This window comes from Branchiostoma floridae, chromosome 3 (genome assembly GCF_000003815.2).
Source record: "Branchiostoma floridae strain S238N-H82 chromosome 3, Bfl_VNyyK, whole genome shotgun sequence".
Lineage (NCBI taxonomy): Eukaryota > Metazoa > Chordata > Leptocardii > Amphioxiformes > Branchiostomatidae > Branchiostoma > Branchiostoma floridae.
Window position 1 is genome coordinate 3,300,666 of NC_049981.1, and position 2,908 is coordinate 3,303,573.

Below are 2,908 nucleotides of genomic sequence, written 5' to 3' on the forward strand. Positions count from 1 at the left end.
AAACTGTAGATCCTCTCAAATACCAATGATAGATATAGAGTCACCACGCTTTTATTGGATTCTATAAACATCTTATAAGTGTTTTCTCCCTTTCTTTCCAGTTGCTGCTTCGGTGAAATTGTAACAGCAGGCGGTAATAAAACTGTGACCTTGACTGCCATCTGTGGTCAATTGCAACGGGTGTTGATCAGTTTTGGGTCAACAGGCCTGGGTTTTCGGAGAAAATTATTCTTGGCACCTTATCTTATCCTATGAAGCCCTGGCTATTTGTGCCATCGATGGGGGTCTTTAAAATGCCCACACTGAGCCAGGGTACATGTATTACTACTTCCTCAAAGAGCTGTTTTTGGCCTTGATTTTTTTGGTGGCAGGTACTAGCTTGTGATGTAAGGGAGAAACATTTGTAAGAAAACCAAAGTTGAAACAAGGGCCAAATACATCTTAAGGTGATCACTAGTAGAACAGTATATCTTGAAATGACCACTAGTACTTACGAGCGGTGAAAGCCGTCACGTCTGTCGACCCTGCCACTCCCCTACCGCCGCCATATCACCCATCGAGGCAGCTTGTGACCCTTGGACCTGAACCTGCACAGGTCAGTCTAAAAACTGCCACTTGTACATACGTACCACCTCCCCCCTCGTGACACGTAACGTTACCTTATGTTACACTTCATTCTTTCCTTGTCTTCATATCCATCGTGTGCCTGTTGTTTCTGAGAACAATTAAGTAAATGGCACGTTTGGTCAACATAAAGTCGTAGTTATCTTTTACTTGGTCGATATTGTACTTAAGGCCTTAAAGAGTGGTGACTGAGGCGTTTTAGGGGTGCATTTGGTTTTATGAAAATATAATTTTTGAATAATGCATGGGCCTTAAGTTTTTTTCAGGTAGTAACTTATTGTATAAAGGTTATTTATGCAAATTAGCATGACGTCATGATGATGTCATGGAAAGCTATATAGCCACGCCCATTTCAGGAAAAACTGCCAGAAAAGTGATTTGCCCCGCTTGTAATTCAACGATTGTTCTTGATACTTTACAGATCAAGGTATCAAAACCATCGGAATTTTCCATATTACAGACCTAAATGGACAACCACATTGTACTAGCTAATGTTAACCTTTGATCTTGAATCCACTCACAGCTTTGCCAACCTTTGCACCGGTGCGCCACGCGCACCCTGAGTCTGCCCAAGGCCATACACAGACTAAATACGTACAAGTTAAATCTCAGACTAGCAAACTGTAGATCCTCTCAAATACCAATGATAGATATAGATATAGTGTCACCACGCTTTTATTGGATTCTATAAACATCTTATAAGTGTTTTCTCCCTTTCTTTCCAGTTGCTGCTTCGGTGAAATTGTAACAGCAAACGGTAATAAAACTTTGACCTTGACTGCCATTTGCAACGGATGTTGATCAGTTCTGGACCAACAGGCCTGGGTTTTCGGAGAAAATGATTCTCGGCACCTTATCTTGTCCTATGAAGCCCTGGCTATTTGTGCCATCGATGGGGGTCTTTAAAATGCCCACACTGAGCCCGGGTACATGTATTACTACTTCCTCAAAGGGCTCTTTTTGGCCTTGATTTTTTTTGGTGGCAGGTAGCTTGTGATGTAAGGAAGAAACATTTGTAAGAAAACCAAAGTTGAAACAAGGGCCAAATACATCTTAAGGTGATAACTGGTAGAACAGTATATCTTGAAATGACCACTAGTACTTACGAGCGGTGAAAGCCGTCACGTCTGTCGACCCTGCCACTCCCCTACCGCTGCCATCGGGGCAGCTTGTGACCCTTGGACCTGAACCTGCACAGGTCAGTCTAAAAACTGCCACTTGTACATACGTACCACCTCCCCCCTCGTGACACGTAACGTTACCGTATGTTACACTTCATTCTTTCCTTGTCTTCATATCCATACTATAAAGGTTATTTATGCAAATTAGCATGACGTCATGATGATGTCATGGAAAGCAAATGCCAGAAAAGTGGTTTGCCCCGCTTGTAATTCAACGATTGTTCTTGATACTTTACAGATCAAGGTGTCAAAACCATCGGAATTTTCCATATTACAGACCTAAATGGACAACCACATTGTACTAGCTAATGTTAACCTTTGATCTTGAATCCACTCACAGCTTTGCCAACCTTTGCACCGGGGCGCCGTGCGCACCCTGAGTCTGCCCAAGGCCATACACAGACTAAATACGTACAAGTTAAACCTCAGACTAGCAAACTGTAGATCCTCTCAAATACCAATGATAGATATAGATATAGTGCCACCAGGCTTTTATTGGATTCTATAAACATCTTATAAATGTTTTCTCCCTTTCTTTCTAGTTGCTGCTTCGGTGAAATTGTAACAGCAAACGGTAATAAAACTTTGACCTTGACTGCCATTTGCAACGGATGTTGATCAGTTTTGGATCAACAGGCCTGGGTTTTCGGAGAAAATGATTCTTGGCACCTTATCTTGTCCTATGAAGCCCTGGCTATTTGTGCCATCGATGGGGGGTCTTTAAAATGCCCACACTGAGCCAGGGTACATGTGTTACTACTTCCGCAAAGAGCTGTTTTTGGCCTTGATTTTTTTTGGTGCCAGGTAGGTTGTGATGTAAGGGAGAAACATTTGTAAGAAAACCAAAGTTGAAACAAGGGCCAAATACATCTTAAGGTGATCACTGGTAGAACAGTATATCTTGAAATGACCACTAGTACTTACGAGCGGTGAAAGCCGTCACGTCTGTCGACCCTGCCACTCCCCTACCGCCGCCATATCACCCATCGAGGCAGCTTGTGACCCTTGGACCTGAACCTGCACAGGCCATTCTCAATCCTGCACACTTGTACATACGTACCACCTCCCCCCTCGTGACACGTAACGTTACCGTATGTTACACT